Source organism: Pleurodeles waltl, chromosome 10 (genome assembly GCF_031143425.1).
Source record: "Pleurodeles waltl isolate 20211129_DDA chromosome 10, aPleWal1.hap1.20221129, whole genome shotgun sequence".
Lineage (NCBI taxonomy): Eukaryota > Metazoa > Chordata > Amphibia > Caudata > Salamandridae > Pleurodeles > Pleurodeles waltl.
Window position 1 is genome coordinate 933,360,263 of NC_090449.1, and position 13,227 is coordinate 933,373,489.

Sequence of the window (13,227 nt, forward strand, 5' to 3'; positions counted from 1 at the left end):
CGTAAACTGACATGACTGACATCGTGCTATGCTGAACTGAGGCGTATATAATGTTCTATGTACCCTGATCTGTGTATATCATATGTAAGTGTTTTAATGTTTATCATTCTCACATTGTCAAAATCTTATCACTGTTGCCATATCGTGACTATGCTATTTTGCTTCTTGGTTTTGAGATTAATACATTTGCTATTAGATTGTAATCAATAGGGAATAAAATTCATAAAACTTCTAATAAAGGTGTAGTTATTCGTGACTGAAAGGTCATGGTTGCGTCGATAGTTTAATCAATGTCTAAGGTGAAGTATATTGTGGTGATATATGTTGATAATATCATTGATATATTGCTTGACATACTGATCAGTTATCTCGTTCTACGGTGTCTCACCACTGGGTCAAAAGATTCATCGGCCTAAAACGAGTCCTAATGTGTATAAATTAACATAAAGGGACGCGTTAACAAAATCTTCAAACAAAAAGGAAAAAACAGGTTATGAATATGATAGAATTTTATTTCTGTTTTTCTATTTCAGCTATATAAGAGGAAACAATACAGGGGAGAAAAAAGCGAAAAGAAGAAATGAAAGTTTGATTTTTGCGCAATTAACATCAGAAAGAAAATAAGAAGTATATTGAAAGAAAATAACATTAACTCAAAGAACAATAATGTAATAAATCAGACTACATCCATAAATCCCAATCTGTAAAGATATGTACATATTGTATAACCACTAAACGGCAAACAAATTACAAAACATGCAGGTATATCAATTTAAGGGGGTTAAAATCTTAACATGCATAAACATATCTCTTGAAGATTTAGGCAAACAAGTCAAGAGTAATCACAGTATATTCTTCATAATGGCCAACTGTACAGTTGTAAAGTTTATTCTATCTAATCTTTGAATGTGACACACTACATATCACCATGCTTTAAACAAGATATTTACTGGGTTTTTTCATATAGAGGTATGCATATTTAAAGCTGTTGCCTTTCATCTCACAGCCCTGCCATTTTTGTTTACACCACAAATAAAAATAAACTAATCTTAAAATGACATAGAAATGTCACACATCTCAGTAATTTTATCATATACCTTTAACCAAAGTAATGTAACTTTGGGGCAGGTAAATTACATCAGTATTGTATCTTCTGACTGAGAACCACAAATTCAGCAGTTTCCTTGACTTGTTCTGCTCATTTTATATAGGGCAATGGAAGTGAGAAACACTGCATTATAAATGAAGAATAGGGACTCTGTGCTACTGCTGCCTGGGATGTAGGCTGTATTTTTGGCCCATATTCTGTCCCATATTGTTACTGTCAGTACACAATCCGGACCTTCCTCTGATTTTAATTATCTTCTCAATTTTGCTTCTTCCTGTAATCTTAAATAATTTAATCTTAATGCAATCTAGTGAGACATTAGGTGTGCCCTATGTGTCACTTATAATTATACAAAAGCTATTATTTAATTCCTGTAAAGGAAGTACGTTTTCTATATTAGTCAATAAAAGAGTCAGATAGTGAATACGGCTGTAATTCTTGAATGAAAGTATCCTCCTACCTTAAAACATCTGAGAAAACCAGCATATTCCAATGCATGTGCAATCTTTGAGAGAACGAATTAATAAACAATGTAATATTTAAAGAGTTTACTGATACCAACAAGACATCTTTTTTGCCATACCAAACAGAGACCATCAGGCATCTTTGTTTTCTGAACGGCTTTCCACAAGTGTTTTTGCTAATACACAAGTATGGCTAATCATAGGCGAAAACATCACTGTGTCATACGTACAATTTCTTTAAAGGACAAATGATATAAACTTACTAAATCCTGCCAGATATTACACTTGATTTCTGTATTATCAGCCAAAGAATACCAACTTTGTCTTAAACTAAAAACACAGAGGCAAAGAGCCTGATTTATATTTTGGTGGACAGGATACTCCATCACATAGGATATAATTGACTTGCAATACAGCGGACGGGATATCTATCACGTTTGTGAAGGATCATCATGTCTGCTAAATTTTAAATCAGGGCCTAAATCCAGAAATAAACTACTCCATTTCATTTAGGCCTCCATAATTTTTCCAAAGAGATTCCTGCCCTTTCTCCAATCCATAAAATAACACATCTATCTATTATAAAAAACAGTTTAGCTTTTCTAATAGGCAACATCGGCAAAGGAAAGTTAATAAAGGACCACCATTTTAATACTGAGTGTTCCCCCTCACCATAAAAATCAAGGGGACCATTTCTCTGTCAAGGCAGTTATGCTACTCTGCATCTCATGTGTGAGAGATTGGATCGGTGGAGGGACCCTACTGAAGCAAAACCCACAATCTTTGTCAGGGTGAATTACAAAAAGGCAGTATATTAAGCTGTGCTTAACCTTCTGGTAGTGTGGCACGAAAGCAGTCAGGCTTAACTTAGAGACAATATGTAAAGTATTTATGCAGCACTCAAACAATAATAAAGTGAAAGCACAATAAAAATTCCACACTAATTTAGAAAAATAGAGTGAAATTTAATAAAGCATTTGACACTAAAACAACTTTAAATTGACAATCAGTAGAAACAGGTGGTATGAAATTTCAAATATTTGAGGTAACTACAGACTTAAAAGCACAAAGCGCCACTCAGGATTATCTGCGAGCCCAAATGTAAGTCTCAAGTCCAGGCTGAACCCGATGAAGAATGGGCTCTGATACAGGGACCAGATTCGTCCTGCTGGAAAGTTACCTTCAAAACTCCAGCTTGAGAAGTTCTGTTCATGGTGGAGGAGGCTGCGAGGAACAGGGAGAGCACTGTGGATGGTTGTTACTGTAGTGCGAAAACCATTGTGGATGGTCATCGCTGTAGGACCGAGATCCTGTTGGGCATTGCAGACGGTCTTGCTGGAGATTGCTTTGTCAGTCACTGCAGGCAATCAATGCTGTATTGCGAAGTGCAGGTCTCACATCGCCAGTTGTCACTGACATTCGCTGTAGCACAAAGAGTCAGGTTCACTAGAAATGCTCATTGGTAATCAGCAGAGACAGCAAGATCTTTCTGCAAATTGACCCGTTTGTTGTCATGATAAGCCACAAACTAGAGAGTTTCTACTTTTCTTTGAGAAGGAGCTCAACTAATGCCACACCAAGGGTCCAGGACCCGATGGGCACCTCTTAGAGAACAGGAACTCACCCAAGCAGGGTGCAGGTAGTTCCAGTTGTAGGACTAGGTAGTGGGTCATCTGAGCAGAGACAGGGAGGCCTCTAGGGCTTGCTATGTCCCTGTATCTCAGAAAAGGAGGTCGGTCAGCTGACCCTTGAACTCACTTCAGCCTGGGTTAAAGGGTGCAGGTCCAGTCTATGTTTTCAGCAAGCACCCCAGACCTTAAGCAGCAGGGCAACAGAGCAGCCTTCTCTGTAGTATCCACAGGTCCAGGAGTGTACTGAAGAGTAGGTCTGAGGGTGACCTTTTTATACCTGGAGAGGGAGAAACATCTAGAGTTTCCCCCTACAGATGTGTGTGAAATTTCCTGCCACCCTGCCGTGGTTGCAGACTGTCTGGGAGCACAATAAGCTGGTGTGAAGTCCTTTGTGAGCTGGACTAGTGCCTTGGAAGTGCAAGTGTGGTAAGTGATAGCTCCTCCCTCCCATCCTGCCAGAGATGGTCCATCCTGCCAACACCCAGGCCCTTCATTCTGTGGCTGTATAGGATGAATACACAAAAGCCAACTGCCAACTACACCTGTTTGTGTGACCAAGGAACAGGCCGCAGGCACCAAATGGTTACAACAAGAAAATGCCAACTTTCTGAAAGTAGCATTTTCTGAATTTTGGCTTAAAATTTGATTTTTCCATTAAAATGTTTTTTAAATTACAACACCTAAGACACCAAGCATGAATTTTCTACCTGCTCCCAATCAAAATTTACCATTTATTCAATGTTATAAGGTAATCCAATGTTAACCTTTGGCAGAGGGAGGCCTTGCAATAGTGAAAAACACATTTGAGAGGTTTTTTTTACAACCAGGACATGCAAAACTTAAAAGTATATGTCCAACCTTTAGGCTGTTTAGGGCTGACCCTAGGGGTGACATGTATGTATTTAAAAGAAAGGCTTGAGCCTGACAAAAGGTTTAATTTGCAAGTCAAAATGGCAGTTTAAAACTGCAAGCCCAGCCTACAATGGCAGGCCGGAGATATGTATAAAAGGCTACTTAAGTGGTGGCACATTCAGTGCTGGAGCTGTAGGGGCAATAGTAGCATTTAATTTACACGCCTTGGTACCTGTAGTACCACATTACTAGGGATAATATAAGTAAGTTAAATGTGCCAAATGGGTGTAAGCCAATTTTACCATGTTAAAAGCTGACAGCACAAGTGCTTTAGCACTGGTTAGGTGGTAATGTGCACAGTCATAAATGCTAACATGAACGGGTTCAGAAAACAGGAGAGGGGAAGGCTAATAGATTGGGGGTGACCCTGAAGAGAGGGCCAAGTCCAACATCATTCAAAGTGAGTGTCATTATATTGTCAATAGGGCAATAAATGTAAAATACCAAATACCTAAATAATACTCTTCCAAACTAGCCCAATCTCTTTTTTCTTTTTAACCTAAACATATTAGGTGGTAAAACCTTTTACTTGCAATGCTTTGTTTATTATCTGAAATTCTTGAAAAAAACATGGTACGGTTGTTTTAGGTTTGGATGAATAGAACAGTGTCCGCCGCATATGCATAAAATGTTGCATGCAATAATAATAATAATAATAATTTTAACAACTGAGCTTGTAAAGCACATAGATACTTCAGAACAAAGTGCCCCAGTGCTGCAGTCCAAGATCCCGTGTGCTACACATCAGCAAAAAGTGATATATCAACTCTATCTGAACAGCCAACATTTTAATGTTTTCCTAAGAAGAGTGTTCCTTCAGTAATTAATTTATCTCTAGTTTATGTTTAGCTAAAGACCCACAATTCAGTGAAGCAAGTTTGGCAGAGAGCAGAGGCTGAGGTGTGGGACTTATTTACCTGATCATAGTCAGAGTAATCATGGTATGAAACTCGCAAAGCGAATCTGCGTCTTCGAGAGGTCCAAAACATGAAGACACCCATAGATGATGAGGACACCAATTTTCTTAGCACAGCCAGGGAGTATTTGCAGGGGGCTGACCTAAAATGGCCAAGAGTCCTGGCCCCTGGTGCCGTCTGGGAGCAGATGGGCACACCTGCTGTGCGTCCACGCTGGCATGCACTTTTAAGAGGTACTGCTAGAAAGAGCTAAGTGCTCTAAACAACTATACCTCTAACCACCAAAATGGTGGTGTGGTACTAAACAGCCAGGAAGTTGGAACACAAAACTTACTGCACTATGCTGGCATGCACCTTAAATAGGTGCTGCTACAAGAAGCTAGTGCTCTAAACAACTATATCGGTAACTACCAAAACGGTGGTGCAGTACTAAACAGCCACGAAGTAGGAAAAAATAACTTCCTGTACGATACCGGCACACTCTCTGCTCAAACAGCCAAAAAGCTGCGGCAGACCGGAGGGTAACAGCCCAAAAAACTAAAAAAGAAATTCACACCCATCCAACAAAGATCCCAGAAATGCAAGTTAAAAAGTAATTTTTTTTTAAAAAAGAACAGAATGCGGCAAATGTAAAATCCAATTACTTAGTGTGGGGGGCCATATTGATAACTCTATTTATAACCCAGTCTAAGGGACAGCATTCTCATGTTTTCCAAGAATGTTTCCAGAATTAAATTAATAATGGGGTCAAGTCTGTCTTATTTCTCCCTCAAGCTAAAAATATGGGGATTGAAAAAGGAGCTGCCCTATAGGAACTGTATAATAAAGCAATAGTTTCAAAGATGAATGGCCAAAATGTGCCACTCTGTAGCCTTCATCATGAACCCACCCCACTTGATCAATAGCTTTTTCAGTGTTTAGTCTGACAGTGTCAGTTGATAATTTACTTTTGAAGGTCCCATAGAAACTCAAAGAAAAGTCCCAGAATTATCTCTTACCTGACAACCCTTAACAAACTCTGACTGTTTGTGTCCTATCAAATCAAAGATAAAGTTATCAATGAAGATCTCTAGAATTTTCAAAAATTCTTGCAGGAGAGATTGTCCTGTAATCTTTGCAGAATGATGGGTCCTGAACTTTTTTGGTTTCAGACAAAACATAGCTTCTGAAAATGATCTTTCCATGCCTTTACAGGTACAAAAGCAATTATATAACAATAATTTGGGCACAATAATTTTGGAGAACTGGGTGAAACCATTAGGACCAGGTGCTTTGCCCCTACAATGTTTGTTGAGTGCTGCAAAAACCTCTGTTGTTCCTATCTCTGCTGTGAAATCTATCTTAACTTGTTCTTGTTTTTTGTGCATAAATCCATAGTAGTCATTCACAGGTTATCCAGGTATGAAGTATCAGGGATATATTTTAGGGTATCTGAAATGTGCATAATTTGCTGTCACATAATTATGTGAAATTTCAGAAAACTTATGTGAAATAACATAATTAGGCAAAATGCAAAAGTGCCTTGTGGTGCTATATGTTAGAGTGAAATTCAGCCTCACATCCATTTTGAATTAAAAAAAACACAAGCACCACAAACAGTATCTGCTCCCATTCTGGTGGCTCAAGCTGTTCCTGTATGCTTGTGCTAACGTTTTGCAGCGGATGTTGCATAATTACTGGATGTTACGTATAAGCATAGTTCCAGAAAATTTGCATAACAAGCATATTGTGAGATTATGCCAGCGTAATACTAATTTAGCGCTGGCCTACTCAAAATATTTAGCAAAGCATTTTGAAACTTCAGAATCTGCAAAATGTTTCCTACCGTCATCATCATCAAGGATATATTGATCATGTGTCTTCTCTTTTTCATTTTTAGATAGTTGGCTAATAATTTCCAGGACTTGTTTTGGCCCCATAATAGCTAGCATTAATTTTCAATAAAAGCTATAAGCACTTTCAATTAAATGTTTTAATTAAATCCCATTCTAGCCTTCATAAGATGCAACATACACATTTTGCTGTTGAAAGTATAATACCTGTGTTTTGATATCTTGATATTCTAAAGCATGGCATCAGATTCTTTCACAGCCATTTTCTTTTTACCTACAACACAATCAATTATAAAGTCCCTACCCTCAACTTTGAAGGAATCCCAGATCATACTCATGGGTGAATTCTCTATTTTGTTTAACTCAAGATTTGACTGCAAAGTTCTCAAATCCATCAATAAATAGTTTATTTAAAAAAAATATAAAAATACTGTCCACTAGGAAAAAGTGTACCTGCCAGACATCACAAGGCAGGCCATAACTGGGACATTATCAGAAATTAGAAAAGATCCAGTTTCTCCTTCAATTAGGAACTGGTTTAAGTTTTTATTGAGGAAATGTAATCAATGAATGCAATCTTGCATGATGGCCCGTGGAGAAAAAGTATATTCTTTGAAGTAAGGATTTAAAGCTTCTCCTTGAAAGAGTCGATACCCTTTGAAAGACAGATTGTTTATCAGTTTTCTGCATTATAATGGGAACATACCTAACATTATAATGCCTGTCAGTAGTTGGTTCCAGGAATTGGTTAAAATCTTCCCCAACCACAAACCCTCCATTAGAATATGAAAATTATATTAGCTGAAGCATTTCCTAATTGAATATCAATACCACTTGGATCCTACACATTTAAAATAGCCATTGAGGTCCCCTCCAATTTGAGACCAATTAATATTCACCCACCTTCTGAATCATTGTTTATCTCCAGTCATAAAGATTTGTGACACACAATCACCACTCCAATGTCGTTATTAACTACTGATGAATATTATATTTCTCCAACTCAATTTCTTCATTCATTATATCCTTATTCAAAAACATGTAGTTCATGTAACAGTATACTTTGGCATTTGCATTTGTCAAAATGTGAGGGTTCTCTTTATCTCTTAACTGTACAACTAATCTCTTATCAACCCAAGTACCTACACATAAACAATGCATTTTAAAAATATATATATTTTAACAGAAATCTGTGTGATACAGTATCAGGAAAAGTATTATTACAATTTCAGTTTTGAAACTGCAAATAAGAAAGTATAAATTGAACAAATATGAAAAATGGAAAGAAAATCAAGACACATTTAAAGAACATATAACATAAAATATGGTACGGATCCAACATGACCACAACCATAAATAAGTAATTCATGATAAATTGAAAAAGGTGAATAGTGAGATACCAAAATAGATGATTACCTGCCAAGCCCTCAGCACCCAAAGTCATATAGATATGTAGACACTTGACCACTGCAATATCAAATAAAAAGATGCAGTAAAATGAAGACATGCAATTGGAAAACTGTACCAAAAACAGAGACCTATCCACATACAAACAAGGAATTCATAATTACACTGCATCAGAAGAACCTCATAGTGTACTAAAGATAAAGAACAAACAATTTAAAAAACATCCCACAATATTTTTGAATATTTTACCTGTAAGGAAAAAAGAATGCATACAATAACTACATGTATAAAAAAAACTATATTATGTAAATACAAACAGGAAACATTATGAAGTGTCAATGTCCATCACTTCTCCTACATTCAGGTGGAAGAATTCCCTCAGTTTAGGATGTTCATCAAACCTTGCTCTAACCTTGAGGGTTACTTTTAACAGAAACGGATGGAACAAACCATATCTAGCATTCATAGATACCAGCACCAGAGAAATATTGAGGATTTCTTTCTTCTTATTTGCAATCATCCTTGAAACATCCTATAAGACAAAAGTTTATGGACAGACCAAAGCATCTGTTTTCTTTGCTTTGCAGCTGAAAAATTCTTAATCAGATCTGCAAATTGAAGACAAAAACTGAATAATGAGCCTTGGTTTGGAACATTTATTTATTGATGAGGGCCTATGTTCATACTGATGAGCCCTCTGAATGTTAAGGCGTTAATTATAATCTGCCATTTTCGGACTATTTAGCTTCAAGAAAGTGATCACATAAGAGCTTTCTGCACCTTCTCAACTTCCACAAAGCATTAAGTTATGTCCTTTGATTCTTTTCTCCAAATCCTCAGTCAGTATTGAGAAGAACTTTCACCAACATGTCCAGATCGTCAGTACTTCTCTGCTCAACTTGTTATTTTTTTTATTGAGACTGGACCACTTTTCCTTAATTCTTTGTAAGTTATTATTGGTTTCAACTAAAAAGGCTACTGAGTTTTAATTTCTTCTAACACATTTTCTAACATGAGTGGTGGTGCTTTGGATGGAGACTGTCAGAACCCCTTTCAGAAGGCCACCGGGCACACAGGGGCTACTGGGCCCAACTGTGGTGATTGAGGCCTTTTACTCCTGATATCCCAGGCTCGACCTAGTATAGATCCTGAGCAACTGGCCCTTTCTGCACTGAACTCTCAGTGGTACCTGTGGTACCAATCTGCTTCTTCATTGCTCATCCATGGAACATGCTGAGCCTGTGCCATATTCTCCCTGTCCAGGCGGTAGCTCCAGAACTCCTTTGCCAACTCCGCTAATCCCCTTGACCATGGACCACCCAACTTGTTGATATAACAAACTGCCGAAACATTGTCCATTTTCAGCAGTACATAACACTTTACCCGATTCTTTACAAAACTTTGCACTGCGATTGACCCTGACAGTAATTATAAACAATTGATATGCATCTTCTTCTCTTTCTCTGACCAATGGCCTCCTGTTCCTACAGATCCATACCTTGCTCCCCAACCAACAGATCCCCACCTTGAATCCGATTCTATCACCAACAATAAGACCTCAACAAACATAGCCCTTCCGTTCCATGCCTCCATATTCATCAACCATCAATTCACCTCCTGCATTGCCTCCTGACTCATCTTTATCTTTGTGAATATTTTGCTCCCAAACATAATGATACCTTTTCAATCTTTGAAGAGCTATGTAATGCAGGGGTACTGGAAAAACTGCCTGTATTGTCGCTGAAAGAAGTCCGAACAATCTCGCTATCTGATGTAAAGAAATTTGTACTGACTGCTTCACTCCCTTCGACTCCTTGCAAATGTTTTCCACTTTCTCCATATGTAACCTCAACACACCCTCCAAGGTCTGTATCTGAACACCTAAAAAATTAATCTTTTGCTCTGGTATCAAACAAGACTTCTCCTCTCTCTGGCATGATCAATACATTGTATAAATACACTATCAATCATACCCCTCTCGATCTCAACCATGTCACCACAGGTCTCATGACCTTCGTAAAACACCACAACGCTGACGTCAGCCAGAATGGAAGGCTCTTGAATTGCCATTGCTTCTCTTTCCACCTGACTTGAAGGTAATCTCTGTGCTCTACACACACTGGGATTTTGAAATTTGCAACTTTGAAATCCAGCCATGTTAACCCTTTCTTCTATAAGTCTCTCAACATGTGTATTCCTTCCACCTTGAAGTGATTGTAAAACACCCAATTATTTAAATCTCTCAGATTTATCACCGGTCTCAACCCTTTGTCCTTTTTTCCACTACAAAGATATTGCTTACAAAACATGTTGGACTCTGTTCTGCCCTTTCTATGACTTCTTTCTTGAAAGGGGGGTCCACCTCCTGAGAAATCAATCTCTCCTGTTCCTTTGGAAACCTTAGTAGTCTTGGACAACATTCTTGCACTGGATCCCCTACAAAGTCTATATGATACCCCTGCATTGTCCTTATCTCATAGGGGTCTTGTGTAATCTCTCTCCATATTGTAGCAAACTGAGCTGGTCTGCTGACCAGTTCTACAGGGTTACACAAAAGGATGTTTTTTAAACTCACCTGCTCCACCTCTTGCTCTTCTATCACTCTGTGATCTGCGCACTCTTATTAGCTGTCTGAGGATAAAATACACCATATTCTGACCTATATCCATAACCATAGGGACTAAATTCTCGCGTGGATGAACCACAAGTGATCCCTTGCCCTCAGCTGGGAAATCGACTCTGCATTCCCCTGGCCCCACCAAAAACCTTACGTATGTCCTTTTGCACCTTCTGCAACAAATTAAAAGTACTGACATTTCCGGACTTGTCCTGGATGAACCCTTCACTAAACAACATCCCATTACTCTCTTTGTCAAACTCTTTGCTTGCCAATTCTGCTAATTTTGGGTCTATTTTCATTTAAATGCTCTTGCACCTTTCCATGCACAAGACCGCATTCATATTTCCCAATGAACAGATGGTTTCTGAATCCATTGGTGAAACTCAAAAATATCCACCCCTGTATTATTGGTATGCACCTCCTTGCACAAATCGAAAACTTTCATAAGTGGTCTTAAAATGTCCAAAAGCCTATCTTGGCACCCTTTCAGGCCCTTATCTAACCCTTTCCATGGGTCTCTGGCCATTGTGTTGAGAAAGCTCAACATTTTTGGGTCCAATTCTGGGGTATAGGCTACTTTTGTTTTCAGGGTAGGTCTCGGACACTCGGAACATAGCCTTGTCCAAACCTCCTTAGGGATTTTCCTGCATATCCAATATGAAAGATATTGAGACATGTGCTCCGCTGGTGTCCAAGGAGTGTTGTATCAACAGAGGAACGCACATTTCTTCTTCTTGCGAGTCAAAAAAATCACCCAATCCTAATTTTATTCTTTTTTGTACCAATTTTTTTGTCTTACTTTTAACACTTGCATCCTCTTGTCTCATCTAAATCTGATGAGCATGATAATACTACATCTCCACATTTTCTTTTGCCTTTAGTGCATCCCCCTTGGCCTTTATAGAATTGCCTGAATCTGGCGCCTTACTCTCAGACCCTCTGTTTTCTTTAAGCATCTCTGTGTGCCTTCTTTTTAAAATTCTTTTAGACCTATCATTTATTGAACCATCAGCTATTATTTCTACCTCTCCAGTTGAACAAAACTTCTCTTCCAAGATTGCTACAATGTTTCAATGTAACACCAGGCACGTATTCACAGAGAATTTGTAGGTCCCTACATATTCCAGTCACATTGCCAATGACTACAACTATGTGCTTGGCCATCACAAACTAGTGTGACAAAAGCAAGTGACAAATTACAGTATCTGTACCATGGGTCTACAAATATGACCCAGTTCCACAATCAATCAATGACCTAACAGAACATAAGAATAATCTCACCTATGTATGCCAATACACGTAAAACCATAGCAAATGATGAGACATGTCCAACACAAACAAGCTGCAAGTCCCTAGTATATAATAGAGCAAGCCTGACATCAAACAACCTCAAAGTTAATGAAATACACTTGGCCATGGGACCACAAATGTGCAGGTGTTTGTCTGCAGGTGACTGTGCATTGCAGTGCTGATGACTGATCTTGAGGATGGCAGAACACCCTCATCTCCAATCCCCAGATGAGGCTACATCAACTCTTGACACAGTCAGGGGCTGTGCACAGTGAAGTGAGCTGAGGTTACCACAGTCAGCGTGTGTCAATATATGCAACAATGGGCCTATGTGGGCATAAAAAGTGCCATTGGAGCACTGATGACTAGGGTGCCATTACTGCCTGAGAGCAGCCCTGCCATACAGATTGTATGCCAATAGGGAAATCTGGCAATTTAAACAAAAGGGTGAGTCATTTTGCATTCCAAGTGTATGTGCTAAACATATAATTCTTAAATCTTAGCACACATGTCCCACCTAGGTGAACTAGGCTTGGTGCCATCTATACGCCTATGGACAAAAGGGAACAATTTACATATGAAAATGTGCATGTGTCACATATTTACTTACAAACGTATATGACCAGTACATTTATTTTCACATAGGGAAACATATTTAACACAGATATGAGTACACAGCCTTGAGACAATGGCCTACATATATCCATGTTGGTATACAGAATTAGTATTTGTAATATCCCGGAACACATTGTTGTAGTGTGCATTACTTTTCATACATGAAACATATCTTTTAACACACAAACATGTCACCTACATACCAACAATGACACGTCAGCACTACATCTCCAACAATGTGCATGCATCAGGAACTATACATCACATGTGTCAAAATGGGGAGCACCCTGTCTTCCATTCCAGCATTTGTGACCCCAAGGCATCATGGTAAATGCAGTCATTAGCACAAATTTGAATAGAGTTTTGAAAGTTTTTCACCATAAGTTGGTGCGGCGAGTGTCGTATCTTCGGACACGTGTTTCTGGCTATTT